Genomic DNA, 19,008 nt, shown 5'->3' on the forward strand with positions numbered 1-19,008 from the left:
GATCACGTGATCACTTAGAGGATTAGAGGGATGTCTATCTAAGTGGGAGTTCTTAAGTAATATGATTAATTGAACTTAAATTTATCATGAACTTAGTACCTAATAGTATCTTGCTTGTCTATGTTGATTGTAGATAGATGGCCCGTGTTGTTGTTCCGTTGAATTTTAATGCGTTCCTTGAGAAAGCAAAGTTGAAAGATGATGGTAGCAATTACACGGACTGGGTCCGTAACTTGAGGATTATCCTCATTGCTGCACAGAAGAATTACGTCCTAGAAGCACCGCTAGGTGCCAAACCTGCTGCAGGAGCAACACCAGATGTTATGAACGTCTGGCAGAGCAAAGCTGATAACTACTCGATAGTTCAATGTGCCATGCTTTACGGCTTAGAACCGGGACTTCAACGACGTTTTGAACGTCATGGAGCATATGAGATGTTCCAGGAGTTGAAGTTAATATTTCAAGCAAATGCCCGGATTGAGAGATATGAAGTCTCCAATAAGTTCTACAGCTGCAAGATGGAAGAGAATAGTTCTGTCAGTGAGCATATACTCAAAATGTCTGGGTATAACAATCACTTGATTCAACTGGGAGTTAATCTTCTGGATCATAGCGTCATTGACAGAATTCTTCAATCACTGCCACCAAGCTACAAGAGCTTCGTGATGAACTATAACATGCAAGGGATGGATAAGACGATTCCCGAGCTCTCGCAATGCTAAAGGCTGCGGAGGTAGAAATCAAGAAGGAGCATCAAGTGTTGATGGTCAATAAGACCACCAGTTTCAAGAAAAAGGGCAAAGGGAAGAAGAAGGGGAACTTCAAGAAGAACAGCAAGCAAGTTGCTGCTCAAGAGAAGAAACCCAAGTCTGGACCTAAGCCTGAGACTGAGTGCTTCTACTGCAAGCAGACTGGTCACTGGAAGCGGAACTGCCCCAAGTATTTGGCGGATAAGAAGGATGGCAAGGTGAACAAAGGTATATATGATATACATGTTATTGATGTGTACCTTACCAGAGCTCGCAGTAGCACCTGGGTATTTGATACTGGTTCTGTTGCTAATATTTGCAACTCAAAACAGGGACTACGGATTAAGCGAACACTGGCCAAGGACGAGGTGACGATGCGCGTGGGAAACGGCTCCAAAGTCGATGCGTTCGCCGTCGGCACGCTACCTCTACATCTACCTTCGGGATTAGTATTAGACCTAAATAATTGTTATTTGGTGCCAGCGTTGAGCATGAACATTATATCTGGATCTTGTTTGATGCGAGGCAGTTATTCATTTAAATCAGAGAATAATGGTTGTTCTATTTATATGAGTAATATCTTTTATGGTCATGCACCCTTGAAGAGTGGTCTATTTTTGATGAATCTCGATAGTAGTGATACACATATTCATAATGTTGAAGCCAAAAGATACAGAGTTGATAATGATAGTGCAACTTATTTGTGGCACTACCGTTTGGGTCATATTAGTGTAAAGCACATGAAGAAACTCCATACTGATGGACTCTTGGAATCACTTGATTATGAATCACTTGGTACTTGCGAACCATGCCTCATGGGCAAGATGACTAAAACGCCGTTCTCCGGAACTATGGAGCGAGCAACAGATTTGTTGGAAATCATACATATAGATGTATGTGGTCCGATGAATGTTGAGGCTCGCGGCGGGTATCGTTATTTTCTCACCTTCACAGATGATTTAAGCAGATATGAGTATATCTACTTAATGAAACATAAGTCTGGAATATTTGAAAAGTTCAAAGAATTTCAGAGTGAAGTTGAAAATCATCATAACAAGAAAATAAAGTTTCTATGATCTGATCATGGAGGAGAATATTTGAGTTACGAGTTTGGTCTACATTTGAAACAATGCGGAATAGTTTCGCAACTCACGCCACCCGGAACACCACAGCGTAATGGTGTGTCCGAACGTCGTAATCATACTTTACTAGATATCACTACTAGGAAAAGGCCATCTAGTGGCGCACCTGTTTTGGCTACTAATGGCGCACTACAGGTGCGCCACTAGCATCACGCCATTAGAATTTAATACTAATGGCGCACCCCTGGTGCGCCATTAGAATACAAAATACTAATGGCGCACCAGGGAGTGCGCCATTAGTATATCCCATGGTGGGCCATTACTATCTGACTTAGTAATGGCGCACCACTTAGAAGTGCACCATTACTAACATTTTTTTTCAAAAAAATTTCAGAATTTTTTTTTCAAATTTTTTATTTTTTTTCTTAATCTCGGGTCACTATAGCTTAATCTCGGGTCAATATGCCTAATCTCAAGTCAAATGGCACTAAGTGGTCAAACTTTCCGGAAGGTCACCCATCCTCACACTACACCAGCCGGAGCACGCGTAACTTCGCAGTTCTATCCAACCCCAGCACTACCTCACTTAACAGGCACTTGTTGATATATCTATCATATCAATCCTATTAAACCTTGTTGATGTCTAGGACTTTGTTCATGTTCATGAGTATGATGAAATTTTGAAAAATATTTCAAACTTCCCGGTCATATTACGTATCATTTTTTGAAAAACAATTCCAAAAAAAAAGTTCGAAACCGAATTTTTTTCTGTTACTAGTGGCGCACCTAGCAAATGGTGGGCCACTACTAAGTTTGAAATTTTTTCCATTTTTTCCCCTCTAGATCTTAAAAGCCCCATAACTTTTTTCTGTTAGGTTTTTGAGGATTTTGAAAATGTTTAACGGGGTTCCCCCAGTTAAATTCAGATGTAACTTTTCGAGTAGATGATTTTTCATATAAAAAACTTTTTAATCTGAGTTCGTATGCAAAAGTTATGCCCATTTTACAAATTCCAGAGAGATTTTGCAAATAAAGTCAAAATTCATATTTGTAAATTTTCCCAACAAGTAGACCACATATCACATGGGAAACTTATTTTATTTTATTTTTTTGACATTTCCATCATTTTCTTTTTTTAAACTGAAAATGCGGTCGGGGGGGTGCATTCGGTGGATTTTTTGGGCCAAGTTAGTAATGGCGCACTGTGGGAGTGGTGCGCCATTACTAGTTCAACTAGTAATGGCGCACCACACACACGATGCGCCATTACTAGTTTTGAAAAAAAAGGTGCATTCGGTGGATTTTTTGGGGCAAGTTAGTAATGGCGCACCACACACACGGTGTGCCATTACTAGTTTTGAAAAAAAATAAAAAAAATTGAAAAAAATTACTAGTGGCGCACCGTGGATGTGGTGCGCCATTACTAGTTTAACTAGTAATGGCGCACTATCCCCTGGTGCGCCATTACTAGTTTTGAAAAATAATATAAAAAATTTGTTACTAGTGGCGCACCGTGGATGTGGTGCGCCATTAGTATTTGGACACTAATGGCGCACCAACACATGGTGCGCCATTAGTATATAGTAGTGGCGCACCACATGTGTGGTGCGCCATTAATGTCAATATTATCTATAGCCCTTTTCCTAGTAGTGTATGGTGCGATCTATGATGTCTCTTACCGATTTACCGCTATCGTTTTGGGGTTATGCTTTAGAGACGACCGCATTCACGTTAAATAGGGCACCATCGAAATCCGTTGAGACGACGCCTTATGAAGTGTGGTTTGGCAAGAAACGAAAGTTGTCGTTTCTTAAAGTTTGGGGCTGCGATGCTTATGTGAAAAAGCTTCAACCTGATAAGCTCGAACCCAAATCGGAGAAATGTGTCTTCATAGGATACCCAAAGGAGACTGTTGGGTACACCTTCTATCACAGATCCGAAGGCAAGACATTCGTTGCTAAGAATGGATCCTTTCTAGAGAAGGAGTTTCCCTCGAAAGAAGTGAGTGGGAGGAAAGTAGAACTTGATGAGGTAACCATACCTGCTCCCTTATTGGAAAGTAGTTCATCACAGAAACCGGTTCCTGTGACGTCTATACCAATTAGTGAGGAAGTTAATGATGATGATCATGGAACTTCAAATCAAGTTGTTACTGAACCTCGTAGGTCAACCAGAGTAAGATCCGCACCTGAGTGGTACGAAAATCCTGTTCTGGAGGTTATGTTACTAGACCATGATGAACCTACGAACTATGAAGAAGCGATGGTGAGCCCAGATTTCGCAAAATGGCTTGAGGCCATGAAATCTGAGATGGGATCCATGTATGAGAACAAAGTGTGGACTTTGGTTGACTTGCCCGATGATCGGCAAGCCACTGAGAATAAATGGATCTTCAAGAAGAAGACTGACGCTGACGGTAATGTTACTGTCTATAAAGCTCGACTTGTTGCGAAAGGTTTTCGACAAGTTCAAGGGATTGACTATGATGAGACCTTCTCACCCGTAGGGATGCTTAAGTCTGTCCGAATCATGTTAGCAATTGCCGCATTTTATGATTATGAAATTTGGCAAATGGATGTAAAAACTGCATTCCTGAATGGATTTCTGGAAGAAGAGTTTTATATGATGCAACCGGAAGGTTTTGTCGATCCAAAGGGAGCTAACAAAGTGTGCAAGCTCCAGCGATCCATTTATGGACTGGTGCAAGCCTCTCGGAGTTGGAATAAACGCTTTGATAGTGTGATCAAAGCATTTGGTTTTGTACAGACTTTTGGAGAAGCCTGTATTTACAAGAAAGTGAGTGGGAGCTCTATAGCATTTCTGATATTATATGTGATGACATATTGCTGATTGAAAATGATATAGATTTTTTGGATAGCTTAAAGGGATACTTGAATAAGAGTTTTTCAATGAAAGACCTCGGTGAAGCTGCTTATATAGTAGGCATCAAGATCTATAGAGATAGATCAAAATGTTTAATTGGACTTTCACAAAGCACATACCTTGACAAAGTTTTGAAGAAGTTCAAAATGGATCAAGCAAAGAAGGGGTTCTTGCCTGTGTTACAAGGTGTGAAGTTGAGTAAGACTCAATGCCCGACCACTGCAGAAGATAGAGAGAAGATGAAAGATGTTCCCTATGCTTCAGCCATAAGCTCTATCATGTATGCAATGCTGTGTACCAGAGCTGATGTGTGCCTTGCTATAAGTTTGGCAGGGAGGTACCAAAGTAATCCAGGAGTGGATCACTGGACAGCGGTCAAGAACATCCTGAAATACCTAAAAAGGACTAAGGATATGTTTCGAGGAGTGATAATTGAACGAGGTATTTGGATACCGACGATCGAATCTCGGGCAAGTAACATACCGATAGACAAAGGGAATTGAATACGGGATTGATTGAATCCCCGACATCGTGGTTCATCCGATGAGATCATCGTGGAACATGTAGGAGCCAATATGGGTATCCAGATCCCGGTATTGGTTATTGGCCGGAGAGGTGTCTCGGTCATGTCTGCATGGTTCCCGAACCCGTAGGGTCTACACACTTAAGGTTCGGTGACGCTAGAGTTGTTATGGGAAATAGTATGTGGTTACCGAAGGTTGTTCGGAGTCCCGGATGAGATCCTGGACATGACGAGGAGCTCTGGAATGGTCCGGAGGTGAAGATCGATATATTGGACGAAGGGTATTGGAGTCCGGAAGTGTTCCGGGGGTACCAGGCTATGACCAGCATGACCAAAAGGTGTTTCGGGAGCCCCGGCAAGTGTTGGAGGGCCTCATGGGCCAAAGGGGAAGGGGCAAACCAGCCCACTAAGGGGTGGTGCGCCCCCCACACCCTTTCCCACGTAACTTGGGGAGGTGGGGCGCCTCCACCTGGCTTGGGAGGCAAGCCTCCACCTGCTTGGCTTGGGGGGCAAGTCTCCCTAGGGAGATCCAATCTGCTTGGCCGCCGTCCCCTAGGGGAAACCCTAGGGCGCCTCCCCCTCTCCCCTTGCCCCTATATATAGTGGAGGGGTGGGAGGGCAGCCGCACCTCTTCCCTGGCGCAGCCCTCCCTCCTCATACACCTCCTCCTCCTCCGTAGTGCTTAGCGAAGCTCTGCCGGAGAACCACGAGCTCCATTGCCACCACGCCGTCGTGCTGCTGGAGTTCTCCCTCAACTTCTCCTCTGCCCTTGCTGGATCAAGAAGGAGGAGACGTCCCCGGGCTGTACGTGTGTTGAACGCGGAGGCGCCGTCCGTTCGGCGCTAGATCGGATCTTCCGCGATTTGAATCGCTGCGAGTACGACTCCATCAACCGCGTTCTTGTAACACTTCCGCTTAGCGATCTTTAAGGGTATGAAGATGCACTCCCTCTCTCTCGTTGCTAGCATCTCCTAGATTGATCTTGGTGACACGTAGGAAAATTTTGAATTATTGCTACGTTACCCAACAGTGGCATCATGAGCTAGGTCTATGCATAGATTCTATGCACGAGTAGAACACAAAGTAGTTGTGGGCGATGATTTGTTCAATTTGCTTACCGTTACTAGTCTTATCTTGATTCGGCGGCATTGTGGGATGAAGCGGCCCGGACCGACCTTACACGTACTCTTACGTGAGACAGGTTCCACTGACTGACATGCACTAGTTGCATAAGGTGGCTAGCGGGTGTCTGTCTCTCCCACTTTAGTCGGATCGGATTCGATGAAGAGGGTCCTTATGAAGGGTAAATAGCAGTTGGCATATCATCGTTGTGGCTTTTGCGTAGGTAAGAAACGTTCTTGCTAGAAATCCATAGCAGCCACGTAAAACATGCAACAACAATTAGAGGACGTCTAACTTGTTTTTGCAGGGTATGCTATGGGATGTGATATGGCCAGAAGGATGTGATGAATGATATATGTGATGTATGAGATTGATCATGTTCTTGTAATAGGAATCACGACTTGCATGTCGATGAGTATGACAACTGGCAAGAGCCATAGGAGTTGTCTTAATTTATTGTATGACCTGCGTGTCAATGAAAAACGCCATGTAATTACTTACTTTATTGCTAACCGTTAGCCACAATAGTAGAAGTAATAGTTGGCGAGACAACTTCATGAAGACACGATGATGGAGATCATTGTGTCATGCTGGTGACGAAGGTGATCATGCCGCGCCTCGAAGATGGAGATCAAAAGGCGCAAGATGATATTGGCCATATCATGTCACTTTATGATTTGCATGTGATGTTTGTCATGTTTACATCTTATTTGCTTAGAACGACGGTAGCATAATTAAGATGATCCCTCTCTAAAATTTCAAGAGATGTGTTCCCCCTAACTGTGCACCATTGCGAAGGTTCGTTGTTTCGAAGCACCATGTGATGATCGGGTGTGATAGATTCTAACGTTCGCATACAACGGGTGTAAGCCAGATTTACACATGCGAAACACTTAGGTTGACTTGACGAGCCTAGCATGTACAGACATGGCCTTGGAACAGAAGAGACCGAAAGGTCGAACATGAGTTGTATAGCAGATACGATCAACATGGAGATGTTCACCGTTGATGACTAGTCCGTCTCACGTGATGATCGGACACGGTCTAGTCGATTCGGATCATGTATCACTTAGATGACTAGAGGGATGTTTATCTAAGTGGGAGTTCATTAAATAATCAGATGAACTTAATTGTCATGAACATAGTCAAAAGGTCTTTGCAAATAATGTCGTAGCTTACGCTTTAGTTCTAGTATTTAAGATATGTTCCTAGAGAAAATTTAGTTGAAAGTTGATAGTAGCAATTATGCGGACTGGGTCCGTAAACTGAGGATTGTCCTCATTGCTGCACAGAAGGCTTATGTCCTTAATGCACCGCTCGGTGTGCTGAACCTTGAGTGTCGTTTGTGGATGTTGCGAACATCTGACATACACGTTTTGATGACTACGTGATAGTTCAGTGCGTAATGTTAAAACGGTATAGAATTAAGGCACTGAAGACATTTTTGAAACATCGCAGAAGATATGAGATATTCCAAAGACTGAAATTGGGATTTCAGACTAGTGCCCATGTCAAGAGGTATGATACCTCTGACAAGTTTCTTAAGCCTACAAACTAAGGGAGAAAAGCTCAATCGTTGAGCATGTGCTCAGATTGTCTGAGTACTACAATCGCTTGAATCAAGCGGGAGTTGTCTTCCAGATGAGATAGTGATGGTTCTCCAAAGTCACTGCCACCAAGCTACTAGAGCTTCGTGATGAACTATAACATATCAGGGATAGATATGATGATCCTTGAGCTATTCGCGATGTTTGACACCGCGAAAGTAGAAATCAAGTAGGAGCATCAATTGTTGATTGTTAGTAAAACCACTAGTTTCAAGAAGGGCAAGGGCAAGAAGGGATACTTCACGAAACGGCAAATCAGTTGCTGCTCTAGTGAAGAAACCCAAGGTTGAACCCAAACCCGAGACTAAGTGCTTCTGAAATGAGGGAAATGGTCACTGAAGCAGAACTACCCTAGATACTTCGTAGATGAGAAGGCTGGCAAGGTCGACAGAAGTATATTGGATATACATTATATTAATGTGTACTTTACTAGTACTCCTAGTAGCACCAGGGTATTAGATACCGGTTCGGTTACTAAGTGTTAGTAACTCAAAATAAAAGCTGCGGAATAAACAGAGACTAACTGAAGGTGAGATGACGATATGTGTTGGAAGTGTTTCCAAGGTTGATGTGATCAAGCATCGCATGCTCCCTCTACCATCGAGATTGGTGTTAAACCTAAATAATTGTTATTTGGTGTTTGCGTTGAGCATAGACATGATTGGATTATGTTTATCGCAATACGGTTATTCATTTAAGGAGAATAATGGTTACTCTTTGAATAATACCTTTAATGGTCTTGCACCTAAAATGAATGGTTTATTGAATCTCGATCGTAGTGATATACATGTTCATGCCAAAAGATATAAGATAGTAATGATAGTACCACATACTTGTGGCACTGCTATTTGAGTCATATTGGGATAAAACGCATGAAGAAGCTCCATGTTGATGGTTCTTTGGACTCACTCATTTTTGAAAAGATTGAGACATGCGAACCATGTCTATTGGTATATATGCATCAAGAAACTCCATACAGATGGATCATTTGGACTCACTTGATTTTGAATCACTTGAGACATGCAAATCATACCACATGGGCAAGATGACTGAAAGGCCTCGTTTTCAATGAGATGGAACAAGAGAGCAACTTGTTGGAAGTAATACATTCGATGTGTGCAGTCCAATGAGTGCTGAGGCCCGTAGTGGATATCGTTATGTTCTTACTTCACAGATGATTTGAGTAGATGCTAAGAATATTTACTTGACGAAACACAAGTCTGGATTATTGAAAGGTTCAAGTAATTTCAGAGTGAAGTTGAAGATCGTCGTGACAAGAGGATAAAATGTCTATGATATGATCATAGAGATATCTGAGTTACGAGTTTGGCACACAATTAAGACATTGTGGAAATTGTTCACAACTAACACCGCCTGGAACACCATAGTGTGACGGTGTGTCCGAACATCATAACTGCACCCTATTGGATATGGTGCATACCATGATGTGTCTTATCGAATTACCACTATCGTTTATGGGTTAGGCATTAGAGACAACCGCATTCACTTTAAATAGGGCACCACGCAATTCCATTGAGACGACACCGTATGAACTATGGTTTAGAGAAACCTAACCTGTCGTTTCTTAAAAGTTTGGGGCTACAACGCTTATGTGAAAAAGTTTCAGGCTGATAAGATCGAACCCAAAGCGGATAAATGCATCTTCATAGAATACTCAAAACAGTTGGGTATACCTCCTATTTCAGATCTGGAAGCAAAGTGATTGTTTCTAGAAACAGGTCCTTTCTCGAGGAAAAGTTTCTCTCGAAAGAATTGAGTGGGAGGATGGTGGAGACTTGATGAGGTTATTGAACCATGACTTCAACTAGTGTGTAGCAGGGCACAGGAAGTTGTTCCTGTGGCACCTACACCAATTGAAGTGAAAGCTTATGATAGTGATCATGAAACTTCGGATCAAGTCACTACCAAACCTCGTAGGTCGACAAGGATGCGTAGTACTTAAGAGTGGTACATAATCCTGTCTTGGAAGTCATGTTGCTAGACAACAATGAACCTACGAGCTATGGAGAAGCGATGGTGGGCCCGGATTCCGACGAATAGCTCGAGACCATAAAATCCGAGAGAGGATCCATGTATAAAAACAAAGCATAGACTTTGGAAGAACTACTTGATGGTCGTAAGGCTGTTGGGTGCAGATGGATTTTAAAAGGAAGATAGACAATGATGGTAAGTGTCACCATTAAGAAAGCTCGACTTGTCGTTAAGATGTTTTCCGACAAGTTCAAGGAGTTGACTGCGATGAGACTTTCTCACTCGTAGCAATGGTAAGAGTCTGTTGGAATTATATTAGCAGTTACTGCATTATTTATGAAATCTTGCAGATAGGATGTCAAAACATTGTTTCCTCGACGATTTTGTTGAGGAAAGGTTGTATGTGATACAACCAGAAGGTTTTATCAATCCCGAAAGATGCTAACAAGTATGCAAAGCTCCAGCAATCCTTCTAAGGACTGGAGTAAGCATCTCGGAGTTGGAATATACGGTTTGATGAGATGATCAAAGATTTTGGGTTTATACAAAGTTTATGAGAAACTTGTATTTCCAAAGAAGTGAGTGGGAGCACTAAAGAATTTTTTGATGAGTATATGTTGTTGACATATTGTTGATCAGAAATGATGTAGAATTTCTGGAAAGCATATAGGGTTATTTGAAAAGTGTTTCTCAATGGAAAACCTGGATTAAGCTACTTGAACATTGAGCGTCAAGATCTATAAGGATAGATCAAAAACGCTTAATAGTACTTTCAAATGAATACACACCGTGACAAGATTTTGAAGGAGTTCAAAATAGATTGGCAAAGAAGGAGTTCTTGGCTGTGTTATAAGGTGTGAGTATTGAGTCAGACTCAAGACCTGACCACGGCAAAAGAGAGAGAAAGGACGAAGGTCGTCCCCTATGCTTTAGACGTAGGCTCTACAGTATGCTATGCTGTGTACCGCACCTGAAGTGTGCCTTGCCATGAGTCAGTCAAGGGGTACAAGAGTGATCCAGGAATGGATCACATGACAGCGGTCGAAATTATCCTTCGTAACTAGTGGACTAAGGAATTTTCTCAATTATGGAGGTGGTAAAAGAGTTCGTCGTAAAGGGTTACGTCGATGCAAACTTTGACACTAATCCGGATGACTCTGAGTAGTAAACTGGATTCATATAGTAGAGCAGTTATTTGGAATAGCTCCAACTAGCACGTGGTAGCTGCATCTACAAGATGACATAGAGATTTGTAAAGCACACACGGATCTGAAAGGTTCAGACCCGTTGACTAATAACCTCTCTCACAAAGCGAGATATGAACAAACCCCATGGGTGTTGGATCCATTACAATCACATAGTGATGTGAACTAGATTATTGACTCTAGTGCAAGTGGGAGACTGTTGGAAATATGCCCTAGAGGCAATGATAAAATGGTTATTATTGTATTTCCTTGTTCATGATAATTGTCTATTGTTCATGCTATAATTGTATTAACTGGAAACCGTAATACATGTGTGAATACATAGACCACAACATGTCCCTAGTAAGCCTCTAGTTGACTAGCTCGTTGATCAATAGATGGTTATGGTTTCCTGACCATGGACATTGGATGTCATTGATAACGGGATCACATCATTAGGAGAATGATGTGATGGACAAGACCCAATCCTAAGCATAGCACAAGATCGTGTAGTTCGTTTGCTAAGAGCTTTTCTAATGTCAAGTATCATTTCCTTAGACCATGAGATTGTGCAACTTCCGGATACCGTAGGAATGCTTTGGGTGTACCAAATGTCACAACGTAACTGGGTGGCTATAAAGGTGCACTACAGGTATCTCCGAAAGTGTCTGTTGGGTTGGCACGAATCGAGACTGGGATTTGTCACTCCGTATGACGGAGAGGTATCTCTGGGCCCACTCGGTAATGCATCATCATAATGAGCTCAATGTGACTAAGTAGTTAGTCATGGGATCATGCATTACGAAACGAGTAAAGTGACTTGCCGGTAACGAGATTGAACGAGGTATCGGGATACCGACGATCGAATCTCGGGCAAGTAACATACCGATAGACAAAGGCAATTGAATACGGGATTGATTGAATCCCCGACATCGTGGTTCATCCGATGAGATCATCGTGGAACATGTAGGAGCCAATATGGGTATCCAGATCCCGCTATTGGTTATTGGCCGGAGAGGTGTCTCGGTCATGTCTGCATGGTTCCCGAACCCGTAGGGTCTACACACTTAAGGTTCGGTGACGCTAGAGTTGTTACGGGAAATAGTATGTGGTTACCGCAGGTTGTTCGGAGTCCCGGATGAGATCCCGGACATGAAGAGGAGCTCCGGAATGGTCCGGAGGTGAAGATCGATATATTGGACGAAGGGTATTGGAGTCCGGAAGTGTTCCAGGGGTACCAGGCTATGGCCAGCATGACCGAAAGGTGTTTCGGGAGCCCCGACAAGTGTTGGAGGGCCTCATGGGCCAAAGGGGAAGGGGCAAACCAGCCCACTAAGGGGTGGTGCGCCCCCCACACCCTTTCCCACGTAACTTGGGGAGGTGGGGCGCCTCCACCTGGTTTGGGAGGCAAGCCTCCACCTGCTTGGCTTGGGGGGCAAGTCTCCCTAGGGAGATCCAATCTGCTTGGCCGCCACCCCCTAGGGGAAACCCTAGGGCACCTCCCCCTCTCCCCTTGCCCCTATATATAGTGGAGGGGTGGGAGGGCAGCCGCACCTCTTCCCTGGCGCAGCCCTCCCTCCTCATACACCTCCTCCTCCTCCTCCTCCGTAGTGCTTAGCAAAGCCCTGCCGGAGAACCACGAGCTCCATTGCCACCACGCCGTCGTGCTGCTGGAGTTCTCCCTCAACTTCTCCTCTCCCCTTGCTGGATCAAGAAGGAGGAGACGTCCCCGGGCTGTACATGTGTTGAACGCGGAGGTGCCGTCCGTTCGGCGCTAGATCGGATCTTTCGCGATTTGAATCGCTGCGAGTACGACTCCATCAACCGCATTCTTGTAACGCTTCCGCTTAGCGATCTTCAAGGGTATGAAGATGCACTCCCTCTCTCTCGGTGCTAGCATCTCCTAGATTGGTCTTGGTGACACGTAAGAAAATTTTGAATTATTGCTACGTTACCCAACAGTGGCATCATGAGCTAGGTCTATGCGTAGATTCTGTGCACGAGTAGAACACAAAGTAGTTGTGGGCGATGATTTGTTCAATTTGCTTACCGTTACTAGTCTTATCTTGATTCAGCGGCATTGTGGGATGAAGCGGCCCGGACCGACCTTACACGTACTCTTACGTGAGACAGGTTCCACCGACTGACATGCACTAGTTGCATAAGGTGGCTAGCGGGTGTCTGTCTCTCCCACTTTTGTCGGATCGGATTTGATGAAGAGGGTCCTTATGAAGGGTAAATAGCAATTGGCATATCATCGTTGTGGCTTTTGCGTAGGTAAGAAACGTTCTTGCTAGAAATCCATAGCAGCCACGTAAAACATGCAACAACAATTAGAGGACGAATAACTTCTTTTTGCAGGGTATGCTATGTGATGTGATATGGCCAAAAGGATGTGATGAATGATATATGTGATGTATGAGATTGATCATGTTCTTGTAATAGGAATCACGACTTGCATGTCGATGAGTATGACAACCGGCAGGAGCCATAGGAGTTGTCTTAATTTATTGTATGACCTGCGTGTCAATGAAAAACGCCATGTAATTACTTTACTTTATTGCTAACCGTTAGCCATAGTAGTAGAATTAATAGTTGGCGAGACAACTTCATGAAGACACGATGATGGAGATCATGATGATGGAGATCATGGTGTCATGCCGGTGACGAAGGTGATCATGCCGCGCCTCGAAGATGGAGATCAAAAGGCGCAAGATGATATTGGCCATATCATGTCACTTTATGATTTGCATGTGATGTTTGTCATGTTTACATCTTATTTGCTTAGAACGACGATAGCATAATTAAGATGATCCCTCACTAAAATTTCAAGAGATGTGTTCCCCCTAACTGTGCACCGTTGCGAAGGTTCGTTGTTTCAAAGCACCACGTGACGATCGGGTGTGATAGATTCTAACGTTCGCATACAACGGGTGTAAGCTAGATTTACACCTGCGAAACACTTAGGTTGACTTGACGAGCCTAGCATGTACAGAAATGGCCTCGGAACACAAGAGACCGAAAGGTCGAACATGAGTCGTATAGCAGATACGATCAACATGGAGATGTTCACCGTTGATGACTAGTCCGTCTCACGTGATGATCGGACACGGTCTAGTCGATTCGGATCATGTATTACTTAGATGACTAGAGGGATGTTTATCTAAGTGGGAGTTCATTAAATAATCAGATGAACTTAATTGTCATGAACATAGTCAAAAGGTCTTTGCAAATAATGTCGTAGCTTACGCTTTAGTTCTAGTATTTAAGATATGTTCCTAGAGAAAATTTAGTTGAAAGTTGATAGTAGCAATTATGCGGACTGGGTCCGTAAACTGAGGATTGTCCTCATTGCTGCACAGAAGGCTTATGTCCTTAATGCACCGCTCGGTGTGCTGAACCTCAAGCGTCGTTTGTGGATGTTGCGAACATCTGACATGCACGTTTTGATGACTACGTGATAGTTCAGTGCGTAATGTTAAACGGTTTAGAATTGAGGCACCGAAGACATTTTGAAACGTCGCGGAACATATGAGATGTTCCAAGAGCTGAAATTGGGATTTTAGGCTCGTGCCCACGTCAAGAGGTGTGAGACCTCCGACAAGTTTTTAAGCCTGCAAACTAAGGGAGAAAAGCTCAATCGTTGAGCATGTGCTCGGATTGTCTGAGTACTACAATCGCTTGAATCGAGTGGGAGTTGTCTTCCAGATGAGATGGTGATGGTTCTCCAAAGTCACTTCCACCAAGCTACTAGAGCTTTGTGATGAACTATAACATATAAGGGATAGATATGATGATCCTTGAGTTATTCGCGATGTTTGACACCGCGGAAGTAGAAATCAAGTAGGAGCATCAATTGTTGATGGTTAGTAAAACCACTAGTTTTAAGAAGGGCAAGGGCAAGAAGGGATACTTCATGAAACGGCAAATCAGTTGCTGCTCTAGTGAAGAAACCCAAGGTAGAACCCAAACCCGGGACTAAGTGCTTCTGAAATGAGGGGAACGGTCACTGAAGCAGAATTACCCTAGATACTTGGTAGATGAGAAGGCTGGTAAGGTCGACAGAAGTATATTGGATATACATTATATTAATGTGTACTTTACTAGTACTCCTAGTAGCACCAGGGTATTAGATACCGGTTCGGTTGCTAAGTGTTGGTAACTCGAAATAAAAGCTGCGGAATAAACGGAGACTAGCTAAAGGTGAGATGACGATATGTGTTGGAAGTGTTTCCAAGGTTGATGTGATCAAGCATCGCATGCTCCCTCTACCATCGAGATTGGTGTTAAACCTAAATAATTGTTATTTGGTGTTTGCGTTGAGCATAGACATGATTGGATTATGTTTATCGCAATACGGTTATTCATTTAAGGAGAATAATGGTTACTCTGTCTATTTGAATAATACCTTCAATGGTCTTGCACCTAAAATGAATGGTTTATGAATCTCGATCGTAGTGATACACATGATCATGCCAAAATATATAAGATAGTAATGATAGTACGACATACTTGTGGCACTGCCACTTGAGTCATATTGGCATAAAACGCATGAAGAAGCTCCATGTTGATGGATCTTTGGACTCACTCGTTTTTGAAAAGATTGAGACATGCGAACCATGTCTATTGGTATATATGCATGAAGAAACTCCATACAGATGGATCATTTGGACTCACTTGATTTTGAATCACTTGAGACATGCAAATCATACCACATGGGCAAGATGATTGAAAGGCCTCGTTTTCAGTGAGATGGAACAAGAGAGCAACTTGTTGGAAGTAATACATTTTGATGTGTGCAGTCCAATGAGTGCTGAGGCACGCAGTGGATATCGTTATGTTCTTACTTCACAGATGGTTTGAGTAGATGCTGAATATATTTACTTGATGAAACACAAGTCTGGATTATTGAAAGGTTCAAGTAATTTCAGAGTGAAGTTGAAGATCGTCGTGACAAGAGGATAAAAATGTCTATGATATGATCATACAGATGATTATCTGAGTTACGAGTTTGGCACACAATTAAGAAATTGTGGAAAAAATTTCACGACTAATAATGCCTGGAACACCATAGTGTGATGGTGTGTCCGAACATCATAACTGCACCCTATTGGATATGGTGCATACCATGATGTCTCTTATCGAATTACCACTATCGTTTATGGGCTAGGTATTAGAGACAACCGCATTCACTTTAAATAGGGCACCACGCAATTCCGTTGAGACGACACCGTATGAACTATGGTTTAGAGAAACCTAAGCTGTCGTTTCTTAAAAGTTTGGGGCTGCGATGCTTATGTGAAAAAAAAAATTCAGGCTGATAAGCTCGAACCCAAAGCGGATAAATGCATCTTCATAGAATACCCAAAACAGTTGGGTATACCTCCTATTTCAGATCTGGAAGCAAAAGTGATTGTTTCTAAAAACGGGTCCTTTCTCGAGGAAAAGTTTCTCTCGAAAGAATTGAGTGGGAGGATGGTGGATACTTGATGAGGTTATTGAACCATGACTTCAACTAGTGTGGAGCAGGGCACAGGAAGTTGTTCCTGTGGCACCTACACTAATTGAAGTGGAAGCTTATGATAGCGATCATGAAACTTCGGACCAAGTTACTACCAAACCTCGTAGGTCGACAAGGATGCGTACTACTTCAGAGTGGTACATAATCCTGTCTTAGAAGTCATGTTGCTAGATAACAATGAACCTACGAGCTATGGAGAAGCGATGGTGGGCCTGGATTCCGACGAATGGCTCGAGGCCATAAAATCCGAGAGGATCCATGTATGAAAACAAAGTATAGACTTTGAAAGAACTACTTGATGGTCGTAAGGCTGTTGGGTACAGATGGATTTTAAAAGGGAAGACGGACAATGATGGTAAGTATCACCATTAAGAAAGCTCGACTTGTCGTTAAGATGTTTTCTGACAAGTTCAAGGAGTTGACTACGATGAGATTTTCTCACTCGTAGCGATGCTAAGAGTCTGTTGGAATTATATTAGCAGTTACTGCATTATTTATGAAATCTTGCAGATAGGATGTCAAAACATTGTTTCCTCGATGATTTTCTTGAGGAAAGGTTGTATGTGATACAACCAGAAGGTTTTGTCAATCCTGAAAGATGCTAACAAGTATGCAAAGCTCCAGCAATCCTTGTAAGGACTGGAGTAGGCATCTCGGAGTTGGAATGTACTCTTTGATGAGATGATCAAAGATTTTGGGTTTATACGAAGTTTATGAGAAACTTGTATTTCCAAAGAAGTGAGTGGGAGCACTATAGAATTTTTGATGAGTATATGTTGTTAACATATTGTTGATCAGAAATGACATAGAATTTATGGAAAGCATACAGGGTTATTTGAAAAGTGTTTTTCAATAGAAAACCTGGATTAAGCTACTTGAACATTGAGCATCAAAATCTATAAGGATAGATAAAAAACGCTTAATCGTACTTTCAAATGAATACATACCGTGACAAGATTTTGCAGGAGTTCAAAATAGATCAGCAAAGAAGGAGTTCTTGGCTATGTTACAAGGTGTGAGTATTGAGTAAGACTCAAGACCTGACCACGGCAGAAGAGAGAGAAAGGACGAAGGTCGTCCCCTATGCTTAAGACGTAGGCTCTACAGTATGCTATGCTGTGTACCGCACCTGAAGTGTGTCTTGCCATGAGTTAGTCAAGGGGTACAATAGTGATCCAGGAATGGATCACATGACAGCGGTCGAACTTATCCTTAGTAACTAGTGGACTAAGGAATTTTCTCGATTATGGAGGTGGAAAAGGAGTTCGTCGTAAAGGGTTACGTCGATGCAAACTTTGACACTAATCCGGATGACTCTGAGTAGTAAACAGGATTCGTATAGTAGAGCAGTTATTTGGAATAGCTCCAAGTAGCACGTGGTAGCTGCATCTACAAGATGACATAGAGATTTGTAAAGCACACACGGATCTGAAAGGTTCAGACCCGTTGACTAAAACCTCTCTCGTAAGCATAACATGATCAAACCCTAGAACTCATTGAGTGTTAATCACATGGTGATGCGAACTAGATTATTGACTCTAGTAAACTCTTGGGTATTAGTCACATGGCGATGTGAACTTTGAGTGTTAATCACATGGTGATGTGAACTAGATTATTGACTCTAGTGCAAGTGGGAGACTGTCGGAAATATGCCCTACAGGCAATAATAAAATGATTATTATTGTATTTCCTTGTTCATGATAATTGTCTATTGTTCATGCTATAATTGTATTAACTGGAAACCGTAATACATGTGTGAATACATAGAGCACAACATGTCCCTAGTAAGCCTCTAGTTGACTAGCTCGTTGATCAATAGATGGTTTTGTTTTCCTGACCATGGACATTGGATGTCATTGATAACGGGATCACATCATTAGGAGAATGATGTGATGGACAAGACCCAATCCTAAGCATAGCACAAGATCGTGTAGTTCGTTTGCTAAGAGCTTTTCTAATGTAAAGTATCGTTTCCTCAGACCATGAGATTGTGCAACTCCCGGATACTGTAGGAATGCTTTGGGTGTACCAAACGTCACAACGTAACTGGGTGGCTATAAAGGTGCACTACAGGTATCTCCGAAAGTGTCTGTTGAGTTGGCATGAATCGAGACTGGGATTTGTCACTCCGTATGACGGAGAGGTATCTCTGGGCCCACTCGGTAATGCATCATCATAATGAGCTCAATGTGACTAAGTAGTTAGTCACGGGATCATGCATTACGGAACGAGTAAAGTGACTTGCCGGTAACGAGATTGAACGAGGTATTGGGATACCGACGATCGAATCTCGGGCAAGTAACATACCGATAGACAAAGGGAATTGAATACGGGATTGATTGAAT

This window comes from Aegilops tauschii, chromosome 5 (assembly GCF_002575655.3).
Source record: "Aegilops tauschii subsp. strangulata cultivar AL8/78 chromosome 5, Aet v6.0, whole genome shotgun sequence".
NCBI lineage: Eukaryota > Viridiplantae > Streptophyta > Magnoliopsida > Poales > Poaceae > Aegilops > Aegilops tauschii.